This window comes from Sander lucioperca, chromosome 12 (genome assembly GCF_008315115.2).
Source record: "Sander lucioperca isolate FBNREF2018 chromosome 12, SLUC_FBN_1.2, whole genome shotgun sequence".
NCBI lineage: Eukaryota > Metazoa > Chordata > Actinopteri > Perciformes > Percidae > Sander > Sander lucioperca.
In genome coordinates, this window is record NC_050184.1 from 33,225,746 (window position 1) to 33,243,137 (window position 17,392).

Here is a 17,392-nt window from a genome sequence, read left to right on the forward strand (position 1 = left end):
TAAACACATTGTAAACAAACCCTTTGTAGACACTGGAGTTCTGTAAAATAGTAATTACTGGCAATGACGATGATAACGATGATGATGATAATAATAATGGCTGTCTGTTCTTGTTTTATAAAAGTGTTGTGAAAATTGTAAGAAACTTAAAGTATTTAAAAAAGGGTTGTTCTCTTGTTTTTTTTTATTTGCTTTGATTTTGTTATGATAATATATTATTGTGTACCTATTGTAAATATGAAGCACACCTATTTTGCAAGCCAATGATTCACTTTGTACTGTTGTTATATATAAATAAACTTTGCTGGTTAAAAATTGCATAGAGCTAAATTCTGTATTTGTGTCTTTTTGTTGAGCGACCTCCCAATTTGGGCAAAGCCATAAACAACCCAGCCCCCCAAAACTACACTGCAAAATGCTTTGGGGGATGTACATAAGTAAACAGGAAGTAGTAGGCTATAACGTTTAGATTCAGTAGTTACAAATGTCTCTGAGGGCAAAAGCAGCAACGACGTTTCTACACCAGTGGGAGGCAGCAACGTACTAAACGGTGCTTAGTCTGCCGGAAAGAATAAGAATAAGATACTTGTTGGCAAGAAATGAGATTTTTTTGTCAAACTGGCACCATTAAAGTGGCCATATTATGCTCATTTTCAGGCTCACAATTGTATTTTAAGGTTGTACCAGAATAGGTGGTTTCATTTTCAAAAAACACCATATTTTTGTTGCTGCAGCTCCTCTTTTCACCCTGTGTTCAGGTCTCTGTTTTAGCTACAGAGTGAGACCTTGCACTGCTGTAACATCTTTGTTGGCAGTCGCACATGCGCAGTAGCTAGGTAAGATCACATCATCTAGCTAGCCGGGAGACTTCTAAATGAGGGCACACTTCCAACTTTGCGTGGAATACCTGAAGAACAGGGACATGTAAGTAGTTCTTTTGTAGATTATGGTGAACTAGTGTGTGTTGTAGCAGTGTTTTGCCATTCAGAACGAGCTAGCATGCTAGCGTTAGCATGCTACGGTTAGCCACCTCGTTTCGGCTAGTGACGTAAAAAGCCCTGAGGATTTTGACCAGCTCACCCGGAGACTGAAGGCAGGACACATTCAGAAACCGTATCTCACTCTAAACAGCATGGATGTTTTTTTTTCCAAGTTTGTATGCGTGTGGAAGCACCAGAGACACAAAATAACATCCCAAATCCCAGAAAAAGTGATTTTTTTCATAATATGGGCACTTTAAAAGTATGCCGAATTGGCTAGTACCAGTTCTTGTTTGCAATGTGACCATGGATGTACAGACAACTATCACTGGATTACTTCGAAACTGAAGAAAACTTAAATATGTGGTAATTCTCAGGCAAGATCTGTTGTTATACGGAGCGTCTTTTTTTCAGTGAATTCTAAGCAGATTTACGGACGTTTGTATGCGACGGAAGTCGAAGATGAAGATATCCTCGGTAAGTGTAAGTCAACATTAACATCTGTGTATTATATCTGAGGGTTTAGATTTGACTGAATTAAGACTCCCAAGAAGGAGCGCGGTTTTGACGCAAATTGTAGAAATCGGGCTTTAAGGGTTTTTAAAGTGGCTGAATATGCTTCTAGCTGTGTACCGCTGCTGCTGAATAGGGCTGGGACGATATGCTTTTGTCCTGATTCGATTCTTTCAGGATACATGGGCGCCGATACTATTTTCATTTAACTGCAGTTCGATAGTAGGCCTATTGAGTATTGCGATTCTCTCTCCCTTCTTTAACAAAAACTAAAGTTGAATAGGACACTTCTAGAGACAGTAGCATCATGAGACATTTCTAAAAACGAATGTTTTCTAAAAAGAATGCACATCACGTTTTAGACAGTCAGTCAGTCTGACATTTATTTCAGAAGTAGCCTACATTAGGCCCACATGTATTTTCTGCTTCTGCGTCGCCATCGGTGGTACCGTATAAACGGAAAATATTTTGGTAAATCATTGGTAAAAAAACTATATATTGATTCTGAAAAGAAAAGAATCAATTTTAAAAATCGTCACAAAAAAAATCACGATACATACATGGATCAATTTCCTTCCCACCCCTACTGCTGATTGTGTTGATCACCCCGCCAAACCACAATAACTAAATTCCTGTTGTTTCCAGAACTGCACACACCTGTCCCTTTCATCTCTCACTGTATATTTGCCTCATGTCTATCTTTCCCCTTCCCACAGTTTGAAAACCTCCAACCTAAGGCGATGCCAATTTTGGCCTCTTTCAGGCACATCCCCAAAACCCCACCCCACAGTGTGCATACCTCAGGGAGACACAGGCCATACCTCTCTCACCTCCTGTATCTGTGACTCAATCTGAGATCTTGCATTTCCCACTCCCTTCCTGGCTAGCAGCTAACAGAATAACCCATGGCTGTAACATGCTGAATTGCGGTCGTTTGTCTTCATGTGAGTCTGTTAGCTCAGACTGAGCTCAGCTTCTCTGCGCCACCACAGGGGCTCCAATCACATTAGGTTGCTAATGGAAGTGTGGGTTAGTGTGTTTAGCTGGAATGAAATGGCCCTGAGGGTCAGTGATTCCACAGAGGATGCTTGTGGATGACCAGGCAAAAAGCTCATACGTTTGTCCACTTTCTGGATGCACTTGTCTTTTATTAGAGAGGAAACAGTAGAAAATAGCAGATAAGTGGGCAGAAAGAGAAGCAGGAAGGAGGTCCAGGTGCCCATGAAAGCGTTAAGTGAAGTCTTTGAGCAAAACAAACAAATTATGGCAACCATACCACCACTTTAATACCTAAGAGTTACCTGGGGCAAAAGCAGATTTAACTGATTACGTGTAGACTGGTCTAGGCTAGTCCATACAGCATTCTGGGATAGGAGAAAAACGTGCTCTGGTTTATTGGCTGGTTTATTTCTTTAAAACCATCACAATCGTCTTGGGTGGCGCTAAGCGCCGGACAGAGCCACGGTGCCTCTGCAAAATAGCCTCTGGAAGGATCTTGTTTTGGTGGAACGTGTACGTTCAAAAGTTCTTTTAGTCGTGCAACAGAAAACTCAGACTGGACAGATAGTCTAGCTAGCTGTCTGGATTTACCCTGCAGAGATCTGAGGAGCAGTTAACCATAGTCCTCATAAATCCACCGGAGTTTAGAATGCCGACACAAAGAAAGAAGAAGGTAACGGACATCCGGCAGAAAAGATGGCAATGCAGCGGAATTACCGGCGGCACCGGAGAAATCCCAGAAGTGGAACATTGTGGATATAGTGTATAAACAGACAGAGGAGTGGTCATTCATTCATTCTACATGACTAATAAGAAAGTGCAGTTTGACACTGTTTACTGAGGTGGAGTAATGGTATAAACTACAGCTGCACAATATATCGTTTTTTTTATCATCATCGCAATATGAACTGGGGCATTATACACTTCGCGAAAGGCTGCCACGTATCGCGAAAGAAACTCAGAGATTTTTTGAGTAAGTTGAAAGAAAATATCAGTAAAAATTACACACTTTAAAAAGAAACCGTCAAAACTGTCTTTTTTTTAGTAGTGCCTTTTATATTCAATTACATGTTCAATTTGTTCAACAAAAGAATGTCGGAAATGATTCTCTTTCATTTGTTTTAAACTCAACAAGCAATTTGTTATATTTTAGCAGAATGTTGAAAGCAGCATAAATGCAGAACTGAGTACACTTTAATATCTGTTTATTTATCACAAGCAGGGCATGAAATTGGCACCCGCCAAATGCGGGTAACTTTTGTGATTGGCGGGTGAAACTGTCAATCTACCTGCCACATTGGCGGGTAGCCAATGAGATTTGAGTGATGCAAAACATTTCAGACCGTCCTGCCAACATGTATACATTTTAACATCAATGTACGCTGTCACTGAACCTGCTGCTGTTTCAATACTGTCGGCTCTCTGCAGCGGGCAGGGCTGCTCCGTTTCCCCCGCGACTGACGCGCACACACAATCACACACAATCACACACAAACACACACACACACACACACACACACACACACACAATCACACGCAGACACACGCACAGACACACACACAATCACACACAAACGCACACGGTGGATGCAGGAAAAAACGCAGATGAGACCTACACGATGACCTAAATTGAGGACAGCTACTCTCGTTATTGTAAGTGCAATGATAAGTTAAAGTCCAACAAGTACTTTATCAAACCGTATGAATGTGTGTCCCAGGCCAGGATAGGAAATTAACTAACAATGTAAAGATTAACAAGCCACTGACAATGACAGATATGTTCATATTTGATTCATTCTTATTTTGTGTCTTAAATCCACCAGCCTTTTTCATATTTTACCAACATTTGCAGCATCCTGAGCCTTTTTGGTAAGGTTCCTAGGAAATCTCAGCCCAGAGTAATGAATTAATAGTAATAAGTATTATTCTCCCCAAAACAAGTTTCCTTTTTATTTATTTTTTTATTTTTAAGAACTATACAAAAAAAATTCTTGTGTTATGGTGCGCATTCACCAGTGTTTTGTTGTTGTTTTGGTGCGCATAGGCTACTCCTGATTTTGTCATCTCATCTCTTATATGCAGTGGCGTAACGAGCCAACACCGGGCCCCTATGCAGGATGGCCCCCATACTACAGCACATGATGACAGCACAATGTCCACAAGTAGGCTACCATCAATAGGCCAGGATAGGATCATAGAGACACAGCAATTCCTGTTTTTCACCTTTATGACAAAAAAAGTGGCTGGTAAAAAGTCCCTGTGGCAGGTGGATTTAAAAATCCACCTGCCACAGTGGCTGGTGGTCAAAAAAGTTAACTTCATGCCCTGATCACAAGTAATATCGTTTTCAGGATATGTTCTTCATATTGTGAAGCTTAGTATAAACAATGCTTCTTACAGTAGTTTCCTGTTGCAGCCAGTTTATCAAGCAATATGTATTCTATATCTTGAGTCCCTTGGCCACCCCTGCTTCTGTATTTCCTCCAGGGAAGGTCTAATCCCCGCTGCTTCTAATCCTGTACTGCTGAGACCAATTCAAATCCACGCGGGACTTAACGCCCTATAATGCCTTTACAAGTAGTTGCGTAAAGCTGACATCCCATTCGTTCTGGGTAGGATTCTCAGCCTGGATTACAAGGCAAATTCTGAAATAATTACAGTAATGTGAGTTGGCAAAAGAGGATGCCAGGGATGATTTCAGCCCCATATTGAAGAATGGCTGAGTATTAATTTCACAGTGAAACAAACCCTGACACCTTGTTGGACCTCAGTGCTTCTCAATTCTGATCCTGATGGTTGTTCAAATGTCTTTGGTTTTCCCTTTTGCCACTGTTTACCACTGATCATCTTGAGGCAAATTGCTGCAATAGGGACTTTGTAGCCATGTATTTGATCATAACAAAAAGTTTTGTATTATCACGCATTGGGGTGTTGGCAGAGTTGAACTTCTGTAGACAAAAAGCAGTCATACTGTAGGTTCGATTTTGGGGTGTCACGATTCGATTTGACTTTCGACTTTCAAATTTAAATTTAGATTTGATTTGATTGAAACATTTCATTTTCAGCAGTGATGGCAATGTCACAATAAAGAGCCACTAAGTGTACTTATGAGTTTTTCGTTAGTTTACCGAGACGCACATGAACGCACCGTGTAGTCCCTTCGAGCCCACGTGCGTTACCTTCCTTGTTTGTTTACATAACAGACTCACTGACTTCCGGGAAGCAGGAGGATTTTTCAGTTCTGTTGTTTCTCCATTATCTCCGACTCCGGCTCTGACCATGGTGTCTGGAAAAGGTCAGCTGCAGCTGCAGCTACCGGTAAGCTAATGTTACCCTGTGTCTTCAGCTGCATGCTACCAGCCGGTAAGCTACACTGTGCGTCTGCTGTTTATTTCTTCGGACATGCGCAAGTAGGGTGGAGAGCAGTGACGGACTGGTAATCTGGCATTTGGGCAGATGCCAGAGGGGCCCTCATGCGGCCACTTAATTGTAAACAGCAGCCCATATAATTTCTCTCGGCCCCCTTTCAGGCATCAATTAAAAAGTTCTTTGGCCAAACGATAACCAAATTTGCCAAAATCCTTCACACCTAGTAATAATGTAATCTGATCAGTATATATACCACATATGAGTCTCTTAATATCACAGTCATGGTTACCCTCTACAGTCACAAACTTTTACATTAGCCTCTATTATTTTGTAGCAAAATTACTTATTCAGATCAGATGTTCAAAAACGTAAACGTGCATGGTTTGAAATAAAACAAATAGACCTGCATATCTTTTATTTGATTATTTGTTTGCAAAAGTTAAAATGAAGCAATGCCTTCTGGGAATTTCAAGACAGAATCAAGTAGACCGCGTCTGCCTCAGAGTGGTTGTTGGAAGTTGAAAATTGGAAGTTGGAAGCTATACTGTTGACAAAAAAATTAATCGAGGAATCAAGCGACACAAGGGGGGGGCAGAGAAAAAGAGAGAGAAATATAAGAGAGCACTGTTGGCTGACGTTGAAAAATGCTGCAATTTGTTTTTAAAATCAAGTGCAGCTTCAGCTAGCATTAGCGCTAATACTGCTAGCATGTTAGCGACACATCTGAGCCAGCACACCAGGGAGAAAGACAGGACAGTGAGGAATATGAGGAAGAGGAAGAACAAAACGAGCAAGAGGAGGATGAAGAGATAGACATGGATAAGAAATCTATAGAACTAACCAACACAGAACAAGCCTGCTGTGGGTATGAATGTGGATTACCTGAAGCAACAGAGATGGAGACCAATGCTGCAGGAGGGAGTGTAGGTACTGTAAGTTTGGCTAATTCAGAATATTATATTATTATGGAGCGGCTGGCTCTGATGATTTATTCATTTTTTTTTATTTTTTTTTATATGTCTATGTTTTGGTGCAGTTGTTTATAGCATGGGAGTTTACGTTCACCATCACTGGGGCTATCAAAAGTGTGTGTTCTTTCATGCGTCAAAAGTTTTATCTGCGCTCATATTTCCCCATTGTAAATCTGTGAAAACGGGTCATAAATACAGTAAATATTCTATGATTTCTTTTAAAGCCTAAATAGTGGGCACTAGCAAGCGTATGAAAGTAAATCTGTTTAATCGCATTTTGAAGTAAAATTTGAATTTAGGAAGTTGAAAATGTATTAGTTGAATTTTAAACATTGTATTTTACATCTGAATTTGTTATATTGATTTTTTTTTTAGGTTGAATTTTTGATTCTGAATGTATGAACTTAGAAAAATAAAGGTGAGAATTAGTTGATTTGAAGAGTAAAAAACAATTCAGATACACAATTTCAATGCATAAATATTCAGTGCTAGAAATTCAATGGCTTTTTAATTTCAAAATCCGATGAAACAGATTTACTTCCATACAAGCGTTACACAAACAGGAGTAAATAGTGAATTTGTGGGGGGCTTTTTTCAGCTGCATATTAATACACATTAAATCATTATCAACAGTGCTGGCAATGTATGCACAGAGCAGCCAATATGACATGTTTTGCCCAACAATGCCAAAAATAAAGTGCTTACCACAGCTTCAAGTAAGTAAAGAAAGAAATAAATAACTTTTGAAAGTGAGAAAGCACAAAAAGCAGCACTGAGGCTGAACAGAACACAAGAGAGTGATGTGGGTGGTAGTGGAAGTTGGTCGGAGGGAAATTGCTAACGAATGTGAATCCAGGTGTCATAAACTCTCAGCACAGGCTCTATTTATAGCCTGGCTTCCCGCTGTTGGAGCTGTCATTCCCGGTGTGCTCTGCAGCCCGTCTCACCTGCCGCCCGCTAGCCTCTCTCTCATTAGAACTCCACAGCACAACACACGCCGGGCCACGTAAGTGGGCGCTCTGCATAATTCACAGGTCAGAGACTCATTCGGCAGTATGTGTTAGCCTCACACACACACACACACACACACACACACACAGGCACAGGTCGCAAGTTGCACTTACAGGCTCGGAGTATGATGTTCGAAAACAGCACACGCATGAAAAAACAGGTGCATAAATGAGACCTGGGAATCATGCAAACATGCATGTTTGAATGAAAAGGGAAACAGCCAAGCTATTAAACTGCTTCACTCATGCGTACATATACAACATAAAAATATAGAAAGTGCCGTCTCTGCCACTTTCTGACAACAAGTTCTTCCAGTTTTCTGAGCGCTGTGACTGTCCCTATCAGCAGGCGAGGCTGGCGATCAGTGTCTTTCTTTGGACGCGATTTGTCCCTGCTCCCTGAAATGGTAATGAGGCTCCCCCAGCAGGCCCACTGACAGCCTCCTGTTGGGTGGCCTCATCTCTTTTAGCACTGCACAGCAAAAACAAAGAGGTGGGAGGATGGCGTCCATTCGACCCAGTGCCCCCGGTCCACCCATACCAACTGTGCTTCCAAAAAGTGCAGGCGTAAGTATTTTTCAGCTATGCAAATGCACAGAGACATTCAAATACACAAGTGCACCCTGGAACAGGCTTGTGCTATGAATATAAAGTCACAGAACACGCATAATTTGATTTTGTGTACGTGTGTCTGCACCCCTGTGTACCCACACACACTTAGACATACACACAGTGACACAAACTCAACCACCCTGCTGCTCTCAGGCACAGGGTGCAGGTGAGAAACGCCTGCCAAATTTCCCTAGCTGGAGCACTCGTTTGCATATGCAGATGTTAATTACCATTGGTGCTTGTATGGGCCAATCAGCATGCTGCTGGAACAGCTTGTGCATCCCCCCCCCACACACACACACAGGTCGCCGTTTCCACAGCTACTCCCCTGGCTGATAATAAAGATAATCACCTCCGATTTCCTTCATGGCTCATTTTCTCCCGCTCGCTTCTGAAAGGCCAGAGCGCCGCTGTCTGATTTTCCACGCTGAGCTCTTATCAGCGCGCCAGGGCCGAAAGACTGGGCCGGGGGGCCAAGTCGACGCGCCACCTGCCACACACTCACCAAAGGGGGGACAGATTTGTTCAGTCAGGGTCTCCGATACGGAGGGGGCAATGAGTGCGAGATCATCCATCCGGTATGGTGTAATTGTTGTTGGAATAAAGTCCTGGCTGAGAGCAGGGTCAGATCAGATGAGATCGGCTGATGGTTGTTATCACACAGACTGACAGGCTTGAGCCTGGCCTGTTCAGTGTTCGGTTAGAATGAAAGTAGGTTTTCAAAAACCTTGAAATTAAGACTTAGTCCACTAAATCAATAGATGATATCCATCAGATATTTCAGAGTGCATTATCCTAAGCCCTTCATGGTAGTTAAAATGTCCAAAAGGTGATCAATCAGGATATTAAAACATAAGCTTCCATGCAGGGCCGGGCGATATATCGATATTATATCGACATCGATATATGAGACTCGATACTGTCTTAAATTTTGGATACTGTAATATGACACAAGTGTTGTCTTTTCCTGGTTTTAAAGGCTGCATTACAGTAAAGTGATGTCATTTTCTTTACTTACCAGACTGTTCTAGCTGTTCTATTATTTGCCGTTACCATGACTTAGTCGTTATATCCACATAATAATACATTTTATTTGTGGGTGCCTTTCATAGCACTCAAGGACACCTTACATTACTGATGATTATTTATCAACAGTCTCATTGTATATTTTGTGAAAGCACAGATAGTCAACCCTACAATATCGCCGCAATATCTATGTATTTGGTGAAAAATATTGTGATATTTGATTTCCTCCATATTGCCCAGCTCTACTTCCATGATCTTTATTTGGCATTCGGAAGCAACATGTTAAAAAATGTTACCCTACTTTTAATGTCCTTTAACATAACCTGTTGTCATTAAACATGTTGCGCACTGTATATTCACTCGATACGTCTTAAAGCAACCCAATCTGTCATGGGCCCACACAATAGATCCAATTCCCCCCCCCTTCTCTCTCTCTCTCTCTCTGCCGCCCCCCCCCCTTCTTTCTGTCTCCCTCCTCGTGCTCCCTTGAATCCATTGTCCAGATAGAAACGTGCCTAGGATTGCAAGGGCTCGCTTTCGGCACACTTCTTTGAGAATTATTTAAGGCTTAGGAGTTTCTCTGAAATGAATATTTGATGTGGAGGACGTCAGCCTCTCCCGGCGAGCCCAGAGCAACACTTCAGAGAATGACTGGGGTGAGGTGTATAGCTCCTTGCTTCAAAACACACACACACACACACACACACAAACACACACACACACACACACACACACACACACACACACACACACACACACACACACACACACCACCTCATCCACTCGCCATATCCCAAAAAACACTTCAGATGTTTTATGTTGGGTTATTGAATCAAGCGGTCTGAATTGTAAAGTCTGGAGGCGATCTGATCTGATCTTGGATGCGTGCTGAAGGAGATTGTTCTTTTATTTGCCCTCTTCCTTTACCTATTGGTTTAGTTCAGCTTTCTTCGAGGTCCCGCACAATATGGGTGATTTTCCTTATCTTTTAGGCATGCATTGGACATGTTGTCATACTTTCCAATGTATGACATGCTGACAGGCTTGGCGTTATCCATCTCCATATGTTTTCTATGGCAAGATTTGGGGGAGATTTAACATAAGAGGACATCTTTATTTTTATACTGTTGCCACAAGAGTGCAGAGTTGAGTCATTCAGAAATCTCTCTTCTGTCTGTGACCGGCATGAGATGCTTTTAAAAGCCTGGTCCTGTAGTGCCATCTCAAGGTTTGCTGCTGAAATAGCTTTGGGGGGTCATATTTCCTTGTAAAATGAAGCACACCACTCAAAAAAACAGAAAGTTAAATTAGGAGCTTGCAACATGTTTATTTTGTGTAAACAGCTGCATTCAACAGTCAAGTCGGAGTGATTTAAAAAATAAGAATAGTCCGTATTGTGGTGAAAAAGATGAATAATAAAAATTATAAACATCTGTTTCAGCAAAGCTGTATTTAAACTTTGTGTAGATTTTAATGGGGCCCCTAGAGACCATAATATCGGTCAATACAACTGGCTAGAATTACCAAGTTCTTCCTTCACTGAAAGACCACTGTTAACTGCAGACAGTTTGACTGATGTGAAAGTACTTCAGAGATGAATCGAACAGATACATGTAATGAGAGCCATCTGGGCAGCCAGCACTCTAATGAATTAATCCCACAGACCTTATCTGGCCATGTGCCGCCAGAACACACACAGTTTATTATGTACTTACAAGATGCCAATAGCATGGTGGGGTGCTCGCTTCTGCTGTTGTGCAAACAGCAGGGTTTCATTTTCTGTGGTCCCTCTTAGTTGTGATGGATGAAAGAAAGTTATCCATTTCAAAATCAAGATATTAATTTGGCATCAAAACAGGGACTGTTTTTTCAAAAAGCATGAATAGCGCTAATGAAAATGATATGGTAACGTTCTTTCATTTCTTGTCCTTGTACTTCTCCCTCTTCGCTTTTTGTGGCAAATAACAATCAGTATAGTTACATAACTTGGACATTAAGGACAAATAAATGATTGCTCAATATAATTGCTAAAGCTGTAATTACAAAATCCAAAATATGAGGCGGTGAAATACGAGTTGTGAAGTGCCTTTTGAAGTACTTGATGGTTTGCTCTCAATCTCTGCAAGTGCTTTCTTCCGCATCAATATGCACAGACCCTCAATAGACACACTCCAAAGAAAATCCGGATCGGGGATTTAAAGCTCCTGAGGTTATGATTGAAAATCTCTGAGACCCCAAAGCACTCCCAACTTTCACAACCCTCTCAACCTTGAGCATAAATCACTTCAAGATGTCTACCCAGCCACCCAATCAGAGCCAATTAGGTCTAGTTACAGGCCTGTAGAGTTTGCCTTTTTCAAAAACGCAAGGGAAAGGACATGAGGAAGCTGGGGACAAAGAGGAGACTCAAAAGGAGGTTGTGGAGAGACAGACACAGAGAGAGAGAGAGGGACAGAGAGAGAGAGAGAGAGAGAGAGAGAGACAGAGAGAGGGGGTATATTGAGAGGATATTGCGTTTTGTTATTAACATGCTCTCTTCTGACTGAGCTGGGATTTTCCAAAAAACTGTTGCCACTGTTGCAATTTGTTGACTAACTTTCCGTGCTGTGTTATGTATCTGATCATACGAGTCCAAGGGCTAAGTATGCATGCACGATCGTCTGCTCATGAAACTGTACGTGCGTGCTTTGTGCGTTGGGCTGGCTCGGCCAGCACAATGGGATTGATTTTTATGAACAATAGGAGTAGTTTCCCTCCAGAGGCGAGTGCTAAAAAAGAACATCTGTATGGGATCAAGGCAACGGAGAGAACGGAGGAGAGTTAAAGGTGGGAGGAGAAGGAAAGGGAGGATTTTTGGCCATTGGGCTCTGTTTTTTGGAAAAGTACAACAACGCAGACCTCTAAATCAATAAAGCGATCAGGTCATGCATATCGAAACTAAACGAATAAGAGAGGGGATGTTTCTCCAGCTCTACACAAGATTAGCGAGACTGTGTATCAAATATTTGATTTATTGTTTCTGCGGGGCATATTCAACAGCATTGTGTGTGTGAATTGTGTTTACACAGCAACATTCTTTGGGTTTCCCAGAACATGATGTAATAACAAAAGCGGTTGAGGCCTCTGTTATATTAACTGTTTGCTTCTGTCTCTCCCTGGCAGTCTGTTTTTCTCAATAGGACTTGTCGAGATAATGTTATGGTGACGTCATCAAGCTGTCTTTGTGGCTTCAGGTTTCGCTCTTCTTTTTTTTTTTTGGTGAAGTGGGGTCAAATGAATTGGCTGAAATGCTCTAGTTGATCCCAGCACCATTAGATTTCCTCTTGACAACGATATATCTTCATTGTTCACACATTTGTGCTACCCCAGACATGAGACTGAGGGGTATGCTCTACAAAGATTAGCTCTCCAGAGCAGGGGTACGCAACCTTTGGAATATAAGTTATACGTGCCATTTTAAAATGTTCTTGTAAATCAGTGTGCCATATCAGCATTACGCCAGCCATCATCCACCGAGCTCGCTCAGGCAGTGTTCACGTCGCATTCTTTGAAGAAGTCAACAAATATACAAGCCAATCAGAGGCAGAGTAAAGGCCGATATATGCTTCTGCGTTAAATCGACGTCGTGGCTACATACGTACGTAGGTACATGGGGACACAGACCCTACGCCGTCGTAGCCTGATGTGCATCTATCGAAAAATGTAACTACATGTCGCGGTGACGCACGTCGCGGTGACGCACGTCACTCGGCCGCGGCTTGGAAGAGTTGCATTTCCCCCGACTCATTTCCTGGTTGTCCAACATGAAATCAAGGACAGGGTTAACTTTTCCTACTCCGGTTTTTTGACCATGGTCAGAAAGCACAGGGGGGAGACACTTTGTTTCTCCCACTATGCCTCTAGAGTTGGCACTCTCTCACTCGCTCTACCACACACTCCCCACACACACATGCCGGCCCCGCTATTCTCTTAAAGAGATCGACACGCACACCAACGCACAAGTATAAACTTCAGGCCACTTATGTAGGCTACGGCGAAATCTCTGCGTGGAGCCTGCACAGAAGCATAAATCAAGCTTAAGGCGGGTTTTTCGGGAATGCAGAGGATGAAAAAGTAGATCGAACTACCGTAAAAAAAATAGGCTGTGCTCTTGCTAATGTCTGTGAAAGTGTTCATTTGGCATGCAAATTACAACATTTCCAAAAAACTCTTTTTGTTATTATTATTATTATTTAATATTATTTATTGCTAGTGTGCCATTGGTTGAGCTACCGCGTGCCAATGGTGGCACCTGCTCCAGAGTATTCTGCAGAGGTCTAACAGTTGTATGTTGTTACCTCCATTTTTGTCTTCCTGTATCGCTCTTTCCACCCGGCTCTCTTGGTGAGAAACTGGACTCTGGCGCTGCCCCGCCATTATGGTGCAGAAACACTTGTTCCTGTCTGTCCCGTTTATCGCCGGGTCTGTCTTCACACTTCTGAACTCGCAAGGCAGCGGGATTCCTGGCTTTTAGGAAACATCACGCACAGGAATGGCAGGAAACAGAAGAGAAATTTAGATGTGGGAGTGGCGATAGATGGGTAGGTCAGCAGGATGATGAGGGGAGAGGAGAGGAGCCCATCAGACTGAATGGAGAAGCACCGGCAGTGTCATTACACAGAGAGGGTGGATTTTTCATTGTTTTCTCCTCTCCACTGGTCAAATCATTACTGATATCCGTGCCTGGGAAGTCTTTCCAAACAGAGTCACTCTGCATTCACTCTCCAAGCCCACTGATGAAAAGGAAAGCAGGAAAGCCTCTCAACTTCCAGGAATGTTTGTTTTATTTAACAAATTGATTTAAGTATTGTGGCACATTGAGCTCTTTAAACGGCATGGTGTTCTCATCAGCTTCTTCATAATTACCAGTTAAAAACAATGGATGAATTAACACCATAAACAAAACGGTTGCAAGCAGGTGTTAAGTAAAAAGCAGAATGACTGTTAATTCATAAAAGGCAGGTTCACAAAAAACTCCATTCAATTATTTTCAGGTTTTAGTGCTGTCTTCAGGAAAGACAATGTCTTAGTATTCAGCATGGGATATTGTGACACATGCCACAGTACTTTCTTTTTAGACTTTATTGTCCCCAAGGGGAAATAATTTGTCACAAACACCGTACGTTATGTACACAGCACGCTTACAGAGAAACAAAAGTACAAACATAACAGAATGACATGCAGAGAAATAACACAGACCGATAACACAGACAAAGTGGCAGTGATTGATCTCGGTCTCTTGTTTAGGGCTGCTATGGCTGCAGGCACCAGGCTTTTGCCATAGCGAGCTCTCTAGCACCTCAGGGTCCTGTACCTGCGTCCAGAGGGCAGAATGGTGAAAGGGCTGTTGAGTGGGTGTGCGTGTGTTGTCCTGTGCTTTTGTGGTTGTGATGCGTGCATGTGATGGCCTTAAAATTGAGATCTGAGAGTGTGGGTGTGGGGAGATTGATTAATCTGGCAGCAATGTTGGAGAGAGAAGTATAACGTGCTGGGCAGAGGGACAGATAAGGGAAAATAAGGCCACCACCTGGACTCTTATTGGGAACAGCAACTTAGCCACCGGATCTCTTCCAAAACATGAACTTTTAATGTAACCAATATCCAACCCCCTCCCCCGTATTTATGCCTGTCAGCCTGTACGGTCACATGTCTTGTCATGCTCCTATGATGGCTCCATCCAGCTGGCTTAAAGACTCACAAAATGCCAAAACCTCCTAAAAAGAACCAAATGGAAATGGGTCCCTGAGGGTCAGATTCTCTGCTACCATGTGCCAATCCTTGTGATGTCCTGGCAATGCCCCACCCACCCCCCCCAAACCCCCCCCCGCCCCCTCCCCTCCCTTACTGCACAGAGATTCTTTGTGCATTTAAACCAAGGAAGGAAGGGAGAAAGGGAGAAAGGGAGAAAGAGATAAAGGACTAAAGGGAAGGAAGGGAGAAAGAAAGATATATATGTATATATAAATATATATATATATATATATATATATATATATATATATATATATATATATATATGACTGTACCGTACAACCGACAGTTGACTGTACTGTGCAAAGATAATCTCTTAATAATCTTAATAGATGTGAAAACATGGTGAATATATCCACATATTGATATTACTCTGTCCAGTTTACTGGCCTATTGATGTTTTCCATTGTATATACTGTACGTGTATGATGATATGAGAAAATATTACTAGAGATAAGCAGTTTAACTATTATACTAACTGTGTTTGTTTGCTAGGGGTGTGCAAAAAAATTGATTCATATTCGAATCGCGATTCAAGCTCTACCGATTCAAAAATCGATTCAATTTTTTTTTTTTTATTGTATGTCTACTGCAATCACATGGGAAAAGTAACTACATTTACATGCTGTGAATCGTTTTTTTAATCGAGAATCGTTTTTGAATCGAAAATCGATTTTGAATCGAATCTTGAGCCTGAAAATCAATATCGAATTGTGACATTTTCTGAATCGTGCGCCCCTATTGTTTGCTTTAACTTCTTTTGAGATCTAAAGATCAGCATAGGGATGTTTTTTTTAATTAATTCAATGAGTACTTTTCTGACTGTCACGTAACACAATTTGTTCCTGCCCATTCTGGTTTAAGTTGTTGCTGCTGAGCTGCCCCCCCCCCCCGAAAAAGCACACTTAAATCACTGAAAAAAGTAAATTTAGATTTTCACAGTGAGGTATGTTCAAAACATCTTAAAGTTTTGGACTTAAATGTTTTTAATATTGCAAATATATAAATGCAAACATATTTAAAACACAGTTTTTACAGAAATGTCCCCACTTTGTAAATCATAGCTTCAGTTGTATTAATTGTGAATGGGATTTCAAGGCCCCCTTAACAAACTTTAACAAGTATCTGGTCTGAAACATACAGGGTGACCAGCAGGAGCGCCCGTTCCCAGACACCAGCCTGTTCTTGGCTCAAGCCAGACCCATATGGCTGCATTGTTTGAAAACCACGTCTCCAGGCAGTCCTCAAAAACCCGCGGTGGGATTGCAGTGCTTCCAGATGTGGCCTGCCTGGATTCTCTATGCATGTAGAACAGCACATCTCTGTGTGAACATGAATGGTGAACACCCAGCATCACACTCCCACAACACGCCGCACCGCGGTGCAACAGTTTGTCGCTTTCTGCTGATGTGGTGTAATTAGGAAATAGCACGTGTGTTTTGTCTGTGATGTCGGTGCGCTTGTGTTAACGGCGTTTTTAAAAAGCACGTGTGCACGGTACATGGAAGCGCGCATGTGTACTTCTGCGGTTCAATGGATGACTCACTGTAGGCTGTTAGTCATCTGTCCAGGGACGCACAAAAAGCGGGGCCAAGCGTTTTGTGTGACGCCATGTGCTTTTACAGGCCTCTCAACTATGTACACAACATGGAGGCTGCAGGATAAGAGCTTCCTGTTTACCAGGAGCATCTTCAAAAAAACCACTCAGCTTCTTTAACGCCTTTCTACAAATCCTGTCTCAAGTCAAGCCGAAGCCTGTTGTGTTGTAGATATTTCAAATGTGTGCTCACATAGCAGCGCTTAATCCATAAATTGAGCTGGTGTATTTTTTATTTTTTTTTTTAGAACATTTGTCTCAGAACTCTGTGTATGTAAACTGCAGATCCACACGGGTAGAACTGAGCTCCACAAATGCCTTTTCCATTCACGGATAACAACTGGATTCACAAGTATCCATTTGAAAGTTGCAAATGTTAGGAAGATGTTCACAAATGCTTTTCATTTATTTGTAGATGTGTGCAGTGGTGGAATGTAACAAAGTACATTTTAGAGAGAAATATTGTGCTTTTTACTTCACTACATTCATCTGACAGCTTTAGTTACTTTACAAATTAGGATTGTG

General features: G+C 41.9%; 1 protein-coding gene across 1 annotated transcript in view; it reads left to right on the forward strand.

Annotated features, from left to right (window-relative positions):
* Positions 1–1,233: 1,233 nt before the first annotated feature.
* Positions 1,234–17,392, forward strand: part of si:dkey-261h17.1 — a 44,047-nt gene continuing 27,888 nt past the window's right edge. The window contains exon 1 of the mRNA XM_031290480.2: positions 1,234–1,463. The gene's annotated coding sequence lies outside the window, so the exon portion shown is untranslated. The remainder of the gene's footprint in view (positions 1,464–17,392) is intronic.